The 12,379-nt window shown below is 36.6% G+C and overlaps 1 pseudogene; it reads right to left on the minus strand.

Moving 5' to 3' along the window:
- Nucleotides 1-5,239: 5,239 nt before the first annotated feature.
- LOC111148350 lies at nucleotides 5,240-5,858 on the minus strand (annotated as a pseudogene).
- Between the last annotated feature and the right edge of the window lie 6,521 nt (nucleotides 5,859-12,379).

Here is a 12,379-nt window from a genome sequence, read left to right on the forward strand (position 1 = left end):
CAATCTCCAGTAGTTCTGTTTGCTTCTGTTAACTGGCCAGTGGCAACTCAAATTCAACTTGTATAAGACTGAATGCATGATTTCTCTGCCCTAAATCAATGGTTTCATTTTATCCTTCTTAGTAAATGGCACTTCATTTTCATCTGATTTCATAAGCTAAAAATTGGAAGCAATTTTTTTTTATTATTCCTGCCCTCCTCATTCCTGTTGTTTACTAAATCCTGTCAATTTCTAAATATCTCTTCAATAAATTCTGTTTGCTCTGTACTCAGACTCTATCTTAGCTATGTTAGCTTTGTTTAGCATAAATATCAACTGTATTATTTTAGTAGTTTTATAATTAATGCTTTTGTCTCTCACTTAGCTTTTTTTTTTTATTTTTAAAGACCTGATTTTTCAAACTCTTTTTTTTTTTTTAAGATTTTTATTTATTTGACAGAGAGAGACCACAAGTAGGCAGAGAGGCAGACAGAGAGAGAAAGAGAAGCAAGCTCCCTGCTGAGCAGAGAGCCCGATGTGAGACTCGATCCCAGGACCCTGAGATCATGACCCGAGCCGAAGGTAGCAGTTTAGCCCACTGAGCCACTCAGGCGCCCCCTGATTGTTCAAACTCTTGTGTGAAATCTTCAATTGTTCTTTATTACCTTTAAGATAGAATTTAAACAATCTTGGGTGTAAAAAACAAACAAACATGTATTTATCCTATTCAGTCTTTCCCATGTCTTTCCTTCCATGTAGCCCCTTTTTGGACCATACCCAAATACATGCTTTTTTTTTTTTTCCTGTGGCTCTTCACTACAGTCCTTTAATGCTTCCTTTCTTTGCTTCAGGAATCACTATAAATATAATCTCTCAAAAGCTTTTTGATGGTCCTCAGCAACCCACTCCCAACCATACCTATTGAATTCTTTTGTGCTGCCCTTCTCATGCCGGTTCTTCTCTGCTAGCATATCACTAATGTATATTTTAATAGTTTGATAACTTTCTATTTAGTTTATGAGAATGTGAGATCTTTGAGGGTAGGAGTTATATCTTTTCCTGAGTGCCTAGCATCTTTCTTGTATAGGGCCTATGAGATATAGCTAATACAAAATGAAAGACTGATAAATGAATTAACTCTAGCCACTTCCAGAGTCTAGTGAGTTCTATAAAAATACTTAACAAGGGGCGCCTGGCTGGCTCAGTGGGTTAAGCCTCTGCCTTCGGCTCAGGTCATGATCCTGGGGTCCTGGGATCGAGCCCCACATTGGGCTCTCTGCTTCGCAGGGAGCCTGCTTCCCTTCCTCTCTCTCTGCCTGCCTCTCTGCCTACTTGTGATCTCTCTCTCTGTCAAATAAATAAATAGAAATCTTTAAAAAAAATACTTAACAAATTTGTAAGGTGAGTGAGATTTTTAAAGGTGAGTGGGCCTGGTCAGTCATGGACCTGGAGCTCTGATTTTTAACTGCTCTCTACTATAAACTTATAAATGACAAAAACCTTCTCCAATCTCATGTTAGACAGCATGTACTCATATCAGAATGATGTGAACAAGTTTGTTGATGATTAATGAATTCAATGAAAAAAAAAAAAAAACAAAAAAACTGTACCTTGCAATGTCAGGAGAATTTCTTTGTCTGGACAGATAGTCAAGTTTCCCGCAGAAGGAGCTAGGGAGATATTTATTCTTAGTTTTTTTTCAGGCTGGAATGGCTTATTCAAGTTAACTTCTGAATCTGCTTTCTGCCAATGGTCACAAGTCATAAAAATTGTTCCACAAAACTCCTTCAGTTTGCAATATTGACTTTCCTGTCCACTAACTTTATTCTGTCTCTTGATTGATCTTATTTGCCCTTTGGATTCAGTACAGTTTTCTTGCTACAAACTTGGACCATAAATACTGTCGTTCTAAATCCCAGTTACATAGCCTCAGGCTTCCTTTTGGTATAACCCTTCCTTGGTTAATCTAGGCCAGTGTTTCTCACTATGGCAGTATGCTATAAATATCTGGAGAACTTAAAAAACACAGATTAGCAGTTTCTAGCCCAGACCAATTAGAGAAATCCCTGGATATAGGGTTCAAGTGTGGGCATTTTTAAAAAGCCAGACATGAGTATTATTGACAGAGACCCATTGGCCCAACACAGTGAGAATTTTGTGTTCTGAAAGGAGAATAAAGGACACCATCCTCTGTTCTTTGGAATAGGGAGTTGAGAAGAGTCTGTAACTCAGTATGGAGGTATAGTTTTCGATCAAGGCAATATTCCACTAAAGGGATTCACAGGTAAGTAGAGTAAAGTAAGTTTTAGAATGGTCCATAAATAATTCACAGAAATTACTAGATCATTGATTCAGTTTAACTGTGTTCCAAGACAAACCAATTTCCCAAAACCTCATCTAAAACTTTTGATGTGGAAATACCTTTGTAACAATACATGAAATTTTATTTTTCTCCTGATTACATTGAGTAGAGGATATGCCTAAGATTTTAATTTCCAGAGGTTTAATTAAATTTTCTTTCAATTAAAATGTTAAGTTTCCTCTATTTGAAATTCAATCTAGTAGTAGCAGTAGTAGTAGTACCAAACTATTAAAAAGCTATTAGGAACATATACTCATATACTTATCCATTAATGGCATTAGTATAATAAAAGTTTGTTTCTAGCATTTTTGTTTCTGGGGAGGTCTAAAAGCTGAAAAGCTTAATCTCTGAACACATTGTTTTTATTTGCAGGACAAAAATGAAATAAGTTTACTTTGAAATTAGAAATTGCTAATCCTATTTCCTAGAGTTGTTAACAGTGAGTCACTGTTTACAATCGGATTATCCACTGAACCAAGGGCCGCATACCATGTGTGATGGAAATTGAAAAAGCCCGTATGACTAGCTGCCATTGATTTCATGTTGCTGCACAATGGTAAATGTGCCATCTCTTTAACACTATACTCTGTAGCTCTATTAAAATGCACTTTCACGATTAGAAGCACATGAAAGTAAGTCATTGGTGAGGGGAAATACAATTATAATATTAATGAAACTGACTGAACTTTTGGCTGCCCCAAAATAATATATACATATTTTTTTTAGGAAAGCATTTATGAAAATGTGCAGGTGTCATCAAAGTCATCCTATCATTCTAGGAGATAACTATTCTTTTCATTTTGTTTTCATTACTGGATAACATGAGTTGATCTCCTGGTCCTCATGTTAGGATGTAAATGTTATCTTCAGTACTCTTTATGTAACAGTATATTACTCAGGGTACTGCAGAGAAATGGAATGTGTATGTGTGTGTGTGTGTGTGTGTGTATAATGGCATCAGTACAATAAAAAATTCTTTTCCAACATTTTAGTTTGTGTATCTTCATCAGTATCTCTATCTGTATATCTCTATTACTATCTATCTATCTATCTACCTATCAAGAGATTTATTATAAGGAATCAAGGAATGGGTTCAAATGATTACAGAGGCTGGCAAGTCCCAAGATCTGTAGGGTAATTCAGCATGCTAGAGATCCTGATGGTATAGTTCTAGTCCAAAGGCCAGCAGAGTCAAGACCTAGGAAGAATTGGTATTTTAGTTCAAGTCTGAAGGCAGGAAAAAATTTATCTTCATAGTTCTTCCTTATCTGAGTATCATCTATACTTGGATTCTCTCTCTGTCTACATATACACACACTGAAATCTACTATTTTTCACTGTGTTTTGTTTTACTCTTACTTAAATATTAACAATAATAGAGCATTCATAGTGTGTGTGTGTGTGTGTGTATAATTTGGGGGTGGGGTGGGACTCATTGCAACTATATACACCATATATGTTTGTAGAGAATAAAAAGTAATAGTGTGATTTAGGTAGGGCAGAGAGTTAGGTGAGGAAAGCAGTGGGGGGAGTGCCCCAGTACATTACATTCTTTAGAGAATATGTTGGGGGATGCATGGGTGTAGGTGGGACTTGATAGCCAAGATACTGACAAGAAATCTCTTTGTAGCCTGCTCTCCTTACTCCTATCCAAGGGAGTCTGAAGGCCTGGGTTCTGCACAGGACCTGAGTTCATTCTAGAATGTAGAGTTCTAGTTGACTTTGCCTAGACGCTTATAGAGGACTAGGGTTTTATATAGGCCACATCTCCAATTTAAACCATGGCTTCTGAGGAATTCGGTACTAGAGCAAGAAGACGCCATGCCTGGGGGTGGCAAGCAAAGGACAGGGTGAGCTAGAGATCAGGGCAGCCTCTGTGCTAGAGATCTCCTTGAGCTGGAGCCTGCTCCTGCTAGAGTCAGCGAAGCAGGAGGCCCAGGTGTAGGGCAAGCTGTAAAAGTGAGATGAGGAGAAGATCTTGACACACAGGGTCCTGGAGTTTCCCTGTCTGCCTTGCTGCTTCTCACACTCACCCTCCTCCTACCAGGGCCAGTTCCACCTACCCATTGGTCAGCATACCTGACAGGTCCAACTACTAAGTGCCATGTTCATTTTTTCTCAGTCTCTTCTGGGAACCTTCTTGTGGGGGGTGTGGGCAGAGGGAGGACACAAACATTAACTTTGTGTCTCCTGGAGTCCAGACTGGGTTTGCCTTGTGCAGTGAGTGTGAAGGGTGATAAAGAATACCCACCCCACCCCCATTATGGGAAAGAAAATCCGTGTTTCACAACCCCAGGGCTGCAAAGGTCTTGGCTGCTCCTCCACTTGGGGAATGGAACCAAATCCACCTCTGTCCTACCTTCCCACTCCCCCAAGTGATTCTCGCTCCCTGCTCACCATGGGAAAAGGATGCCTTGGGATCAGTGACCCCAGCTCCAGAGCCCAAAGCCGCAGGGATGAGTATCAGTCATGGAGTCATGGTGGGGACGATCAGAAGAAAGATTACTTTTTCCTGAATTTGTTCTGCTTCCACAGAACAGTTTTTCAAATCCTTCAGAAGAAAGGGAAAGTACCCTTGATAAGTCCTCACTTGACAGACACATCTCAGACCTCATCTGATCCCCACCCGGAGGAAACTTGATTCACCTCTTATTGTTTGCTACCAGCATTTCATAGTGACAGATCTGCAGGCCTGACCTTCTAGGCTCACTCCCCCTGGGCTGAAGTCTGTGGACTGTAGCTAGCTCAGAGACCACCCGGTCTCACCATAGTCAGAGAACACTTGGACGTCCTAGGTCTTGGGGAGGTTTGAGAGGGTGTCTGATCCAATAGGAGCTGAGTTTTCCTTAAGTAGGCAATGACTTTTTCATTTCTTCCTTCAAGATTATCTTTCTCGAGTTAGAGAGTCACCTTACTGAGTTCCTGTCTTTGATCCTTCCTGAGACCCTCCATCTCTTTTCTGGCATTATCATCTTCTTCTACCTCTTTCTGTGATGTCTTCTGCTTCTTTCTTTCTATCTCCACAATGAGCAGTGACAAACTGCATGACCAATAATCAATTTCAATCTTGGTGAGCAGGTTGGAGTCCGGGGCTAGGCTGCAGGGAGCATGGATGACTTGATGACAAGATCCTCAAAAAAAGGCTTGTGCTGAGAGCTGCTATCCATGGATTCTCTCTGCTTATGGATCTGTGTCTGCTTATACATGTTGGAATCTGAGTAGGATGATGATGGAAATGGGCCAGGGTATTCTGGGGGGGTCCCAGTAATTCTTGGGGCTAAAGCCTGGGAGATGGTTCCAGAGGTCCTGCTCTTTACTCACACTTCTGGGGATGGGAAGGGGGAGGGAGATGTGGATTTGGTGAAAGCAAGATCCTAGCTTCTGAGCAGTTCCATGTGTTCCAGGAAGGAATAGGGATAGTGGAATTTGTAGATCATGATGAGGCAATTATGTCCAGGATAATTTTGTCCTTGGGGATGGCAGCCAAGTCCTTGTAGCCCAGCACCTTAATATCCATGATGTTTGTGTGCCGGCACAACTAATAAAATATTTGTAAAAATTCATCTGTGTATTATGTAAAATAAGTCAGGTTACCACCAACAGCTTGTGATAAATTAAAGCTGTGAAAATTGTTGTTAAAGGACTGTAATACCAGTATAACTTGAAATGTTTAAAGCTATTATTTTTAAAAAACAAATGTTTAATTTTGTGTAAATGCCTTAAAATGGGCTATATGTGGGATTTTGGTAAACTAGATGTAAGAACAATGGGCAATAAATTTGATTGTATAATATTAACATTGTTACATTAATAATTTAGGTCTAAATATGAACATGGGTGTATTCCTAAGTAAATTCAATGTGCTATGTAATACATATGTATTACATAAAATAAGCCAGGTTACCACCAGAAGTTGGGATGAATTAAAGTTTGTGAAAATTATTTTTAAAAGACTATAATACCAACCATAACTTGAAAAGTTATATATATATATATATATATATAATATATATATATAAGGACATATTTATAACATATAAATGACGTTAATGTATTCTATGAGCTGGAAAATATAAGAATTAAAAATTTTAACAGATGGTATGTACATATGAATTGAAATGGATATGTAAAAATAGTTTTTTTCTACAACTCAGTTAATAGTCTTGAACAACCCTGAGTGCTTATACTTGCATTGGGTCAAATCTGTGAATCAGTGTCAAAATCTGACCACCTCGATGAATCAGTGATTTTTCCCATTTTTCCCTTGATCTCTTGAGATGCGGTTATTTGTTTTATTATCTCCCCTCCCCAATTTCTAATTATTTGAATACTCTTATTTTAGTTGTGTCATGGTAGTAGAAGAACAAAACAATAGATTGGGAAATCAGGGAACAACTACTGCAGAGCCAATATAAGCAGATTTAGGTATACTAATTAGTGGTTTTCAAGAATGTTAAACATAGATGTATTTTCCTAGAAAAGCTTCAGCTCCAAACAGAACAGAGATAGCTGAGTTGGCAAATAGATACTTTGCAGATTGCCGACTCAGTGTTACATTACTTCACAGTTGTTTACTGTGAACTTAAGGGCAAACAGGACTCCTTTAGCTTTTGCTTATGAAGGCAAAGGGAAAACCTTCTGTTTTAAGTAGGATGTGGCTTATAGAAGCATCTTATTAAAATGACATTCTCCCTGTGGGCATATGTATTAAGAACCAGTTCACCCAGCCTAAAATCAATTACTTCTGCCTATGGCAAAGAAAGTCTGAGTTAAACATAATTCTCAGAGGTAGTTAGCATTCCATTGAAGGTTATTGCTTCCATCCAAGAGAGGAGTTATCCAATTTAATCAATTCTCTGAGTGTTAAACCTCAGATAGTAAACAACTTAAATTATGAACAGTGCAATTATTAGGTATAACAAGACACTGTGTTTTAACTGGATAATTCGCCGAGTAATCAATGGTTAGCCAGAGAGTTCTCGTTGTTTAATACTTATTTGAACTCTTTCTCAGAAGTGAACACAAGACACCTTTGTAAATTCACTTATTTCCATGGCTTTAGACTTGCCCTCCTCTTGTATGTTTTGCACATTGCTGTCAGAGTTTTCTTTCCAGAGGAAAAACTTAGGTTGCTCTTCTGCTTAAAATTTTCACTTTGCTCTTCCGTGCTCTTTTGGTAGAATTCAAATAAATTTATGTGGCTCAGTCGGTGCTTCATGATCACCCTATTTGCTTCTTTAGCCTCACCTTTTATCTCTGTGCGTCTTTCCTTTCTTTCACTTGACTTCTACGCTCCGGTCATTCTGGATTTTTTTTTTCTTTAGTTTCTCTAGACGTGATATAATCTCTCACTTCCTAATTTATTTTGTCATTTAGTTTTCAACATAGATACCAATTCCACTGGACATCTTTCCCAGACTGGCCAAGATGAAATTGATATTCTTGCTGCATGGTCCCAAAATGCTCTGCTTTTCATCTATCCTGTGTCTCTCCATGCAGAACTTGCTGGCTTATTTAATCCTATGCCTCTTCTTCACACTGTTGTATTCCTATAGGCTAGGCATTAAGCAGGTAGTAGTTGATCAAACAAATGTTTATTGAATGATTGCATGATAAACTCTGTTAATGTAAAGGTGTTTCTAAATCTCTTATGGTTAATAAAGAAATAATTCTCAACACATCCCAGAAATTTGATACACTTCCATTAGAAGTTACAGCTTACCTTGTAATGATTTTAAAGGCAAACGGGAGGCATAGGAAGATCTCTATTATAGGAGTTGTGTGTGTGTGTGGGAGGGTACATTTAGTTAGAAAAGTTCCCAGGTAACATATATTCCTCTGCAGCAGTATGGCTTCTGAACTAGAGTCAGGTATTTAAGCACAGAAGTTTGAGCTCTTCCTAAACCAGCTCTATTTTAAATATGACTTGAAAGTCTTTATACTAAACCTTGGGGGAAGGAAAAAGAAAAAGACCTCATCATTTGGATGTTACAAGGAAAGGAGAAAATGGCTAAGCAATTACCTGTGCCTCTATTTTCCCAGTCTAGTTTTAATAGTTTCATTTCTCACTTGGGAATTCTTTTACTTTCCATTAATGTTAATGGCTCCTTCAAGATCAGGACTTAGCTGTACTAGCTCCCTGTTTAAGAGGTATATGGAAGGGCTTATTAGGTCCTAGGGTTTACCCAGATAGCATGAATCTTAAATTACAGATAGAAATCTTATCTGTAAGCAGCTACTGTCCCTTTTTCTAGTTATAGTTCATTAAAAGATTTGGGCCATGTATTCATACTAAAAAAACAAAATAATACATAGATAGTAGAAAGTAAGAATGTTTAGAAATTTTTAAAAAAAGCAAATATTGGCTTTTGGAATCATCAGCTTTTAGAGATAAATTAGGAGGGAGCTTCAGAAGCTTCAGAATTCTCTTTTATCAGTAAGGAATTGGCAGCTACTTTCTTAATCCTGGACAGGATTTACTGAAGTGTTGGGAGAGTGTAAAGGAAAAATGGCTTTACTGATATGTGATTCCTGATGACTGTGGTGTTTTGTTTCCACGTTGAGTGATTCCCCTCCCCCCTTTTTTTCTGTTAAATGCTAAATAAAAAATGTAACAACGTGTGTGGGTTCTCTCCCAAGTGTGATATGGTAACATGTAACTTGCGGTGTTGTCCAGCCCCCAAGGCAGGCTTGGTGATAATATAAGACACACAGCGGTAAGTGGGACTCAGGTGTTGTGCTCGTATAAACAGCTCAGCTTCTTCAGGGAACAATCATGACAATAAAAGGGCAAATATTTAAGAAGTATTTATAACACCTTAAAACTCTTTCAAGTAGCTTAAGGTATTATGTTGTGGCCTAGTTAGAAATGGGAAAAGGCCTAGCTGGGGTCCACTGTTAAAATTTTAATTTTAATTTTAATTTTTTAAAATTTTAATTTAACCCTATATCTTAGAGAAAGAATGCTTTCATAGAGAAGAACTTACTATTTGAGAACAAAACGTTGAGGATCATGATGGATGGGTCAATTAATGGTATGGAGATAGGAAGCTCTCTTAGAAAAGCAAATTTGACTCCTATATCACACAATGTAAAGTTGTTGATGACTTAAATGTAAAAAATATTTTGTAGTGTTTGAGGAAAAATAAGTAAATTGTATAACTATTGACATTAGTAAGTCATTTAAAAACAAAATACCATATTGCATGGAGCACTGGGTGTGGTGCATGAACAGTGAATTCTGTTACACTGAAAAGAAATAAAAAAAAAAAAAGAAAAACAATTCCTCATTGACTTTGTTTATTAGAGTAGACAATAATTATATGGAGAATATTGAAACACAAATCTTAAAAAGGAGGATTTCTCAAATATTGAAAAATATTAATCATAAGTTAGAATCAAAGGTATAGCTGTTTTCTTGTATGCTTAGAGCATATTTGTATTTTTAAAAAAATATTCAGTAACAGAAATAAAAAAAGAAACAAAATATCAGAAGCCAAAATCATCATAAACCTCTTTAGTAAAATTTACCACAAAAAATTTTTAAAAATAGATATTTTTCTATCATATATACATGTCGGTTTGAGGACATGTTTGAAAAATACATACCTAACAGAATTTTCTTAGTTTGTAAGGAAATGTCACAAATAAATTGAAGATAAAAATGAAAAAAAAAGGGGCACCTGGGTGGCTCTGTGGATTAAGCCTCTGCCTTCGGCTCAGGTCATGATCTCAGGGTCCTGGGATCGAGTCCCGCATCGGGCTCTCTGCTCAGCAGGGTGCCTGCTTCCCTCTCTCTCTTTCTCTCTGCCTGCCTCTCCGTCTACTTGTGATCTCTCTCTGTCAAATAAATAAATAAAATCTTTAAAAAAAAATGAAAAAAAAATCTTTCTGTTAAAGGGATAAATAGGCATTTCATACATGCAAAAAAATAACCGGGGTGCCTAAGTGACTCAGTGGGTTAATCCTCTGTCTTTGGCTCAGGACATGATCTCAGGGTCCTGGGATTGAGCCCCGCATCAGGCTCTCTGCTCGGCCTGGAGCCTGCTTCTCCCTCTGTCTCTGCCTACTTGTGATCTCTCTCTGTCAAATAAATAAATAAAATCTTTGAAAAAAAATAATAACCAATAAAATGAAAATGTTGAAAATCAGTAACAACGTTGATACATTATAGGGGTGCCTGGGTGGTTTAGTTGGTTATGCAACAGATCCTTGGTTTCAGTTTAGGTCATGATCTCATGAAACAGACTCTTATACACCAGTTGTGGGGTGTGCATTGATACCATTAAAAACATTCAATTCTATTAACTTTGAAAGTTTGCATCCAGCCTTTATTGTAAAGATACACATAAATCAATGATACAGTTGCATATACAAAAATATTATTGTATATCCAAAATGTTAAGTTCCATGGGGGCATGGAATTAGTCTGTTTTATTCTGTTTAATGAAAATTATTGGAACAGTGTCTGACACATAGTAGGTACTTAATAAATATTTATTTTTGATGTACTGGTGTGTAATAATGATAAAAAGCAATTTAATGTGGGGTGGCTAGGTGGCTCAGTCAGTTTTAAGCATCTGATTCTTAATTTCAGCTGAGGTCATGATCCTGGGGAGATGAGATTGAGCACTATATCCGGCTCTGTGCTCAGTGAGGAGTCTGCTTGAGATTCCCCCCTCTTTCTCTGTTACTCCCCCTGTTCATGTTCTCTCTTTCTCTTTAAGTAAATAAATCAATAAATAACCCCTTTTTTAAGGAAGCAATTTAAAGTGTAAAAATATAGAAATGGTTATGTAATTAGGATGTATTCAAGAAATATACTTTTATGCAGTTATTTAAAAGAAAGATATGAAGAGTGTGCTATGCAAGGACTTTTATTATATATTAAATATATACATATGTCCTTTAAAAAGCGGTTAACATGATGCTCAGTATAGTCTCAGGTTTGTAAGTGTTTTTAAATGGTGCACACTGAAAGGTTAACTGTGGTTAGATATCATGTAATATTTTTTTCTAATGTTATATTGTTACCTTTTACTTGCCAAAGAAAATAATAAAGTGAATTAGTAAAAAAATTCATGTTAATAATTCTCCACAGCTAATGGAATACATTTCATACTGATTTTTTTTATGTTATGTTAGTCACCATACACTATATTATTAGTTTTTGATGTAGTGTTCCATGATTCACTGTTTGTGTATAGTATGGCTGAAGGCTTGTGATCTTACTCCCATTGTCCTTTGCATATTAATCAACTACTTTCTCTTCATGTACCCTTTGTTATGGGCAACCTGAGTCTCTAACTTATCTACAAAGATAACTTTATTCTGTGTATTTTAATATTACTTCAAATATTTTCTTTTTCTGAAAATTTTTTTCTAAAAAAATAAAGTTACCTTTTATTTCTGTTAAAATTCTTTTATATGTCCAAAATGTATCTTAATAATAAACCTTCAATTTTTGAAAATATAATTTTAATTTAAAGTTTTTTCATTCTTTTATTTTGTATCCTTCTTATGGCATTTAACATATATATTATGTTTTTTCTTTAAAGATTTTATTTATTTGACAGAGAGAGAGAGAGCAGGAGCAGGGGGAGGGAGAAATAAGCTCCACACTAAGCTGGGAGCCCAATGCAGAACTCGATCCTTGGGATCATGACCTGAGCCAAAGGCAGACGCCCAACCAACTGAGCCACCCAGGCACCCAATATATTTGTGTTTTCTAAACATGTAATTTTCACTCATAGAATATGTTTTTTGATGATATGGACTAATGTGTTACTTATCACTTTACACTGTATAATGCATAGCAAAATAACTTGAATAGAGCTGATGATTTTTTTTTAATTCCTAAAGCTGAGAAGATGTCAGAAAAGTTCAAATATGGTGTTACTCCTATAGAAGGAAAAAAAAGAACATTTATAAGGTAGCTTAAAATTCTAAGGAGAAATTTCAGAGTATTTAGCAAGTTTTTATTTCACCTGCAAAATAAGAGTTTATGAGTATATTCTTAAATTTAACTCAAGTATAGAG

Source organism: Enhydra lutris, unplaced genomic scaffold (genome assembly GCF_002288905.1).
Source record: "Enhydra lutris kenyoni isolate GAN:26980312 unplaced genomic scaffold, ASM228890v2 scaffoldscaffold19, whole genome shotgun sequence".
Classification (NCBI taxonomy): domain Eukaryota; kingdom Metazoa; phylum Chordata; class Mammalia; order Carnivora; family Mustelidae; genus Enhydra; species Enhydra lutris.